Raw genomic sequence first — 276 nt, 5'->3', positions numbered from 1 at the left:
GAGCTCATGAATGGCAGAAGGAGATTTAGTGGAATCTCTATGGTCTCTATATGAGCCTCAGATTCCCTTAGGTCCTCAATAAGAAACTCCTTCTTGTTTGAGAGACGTCCTAGGAGGTCTTCCTCACTAGGATTTTTGTCCTTCTCCTCCCTTGTGCATTCGGCCATATTGATTACATCAATGGCCTTGCACTCTCCTTTTGGATTCTCTTCTGTATTGCTTGGGAGAATACTGGGAGAAGTTTCAATGACTTTCTTACTCAGCTGGCCCACTTGG

The sequence above is a fragment of the Arachis duranensis genome, chromosome 2, assembly GCF_000817695.3.
Source record: "Arachis duranensis cultivar V14167 chromosome 2, aradu.V14167.gnm2.J7QH, whole genome shotgun sequence".
Taxonomy (NCBI): Eukaryota; Viridiplantae; Streptophyta; class Magnoliopsida; order Fabales; family Fabaceae; genus Arachis; species Arachis duranensis.
This window is presented reverse-complemented; position numbering follows the sequence as displayed.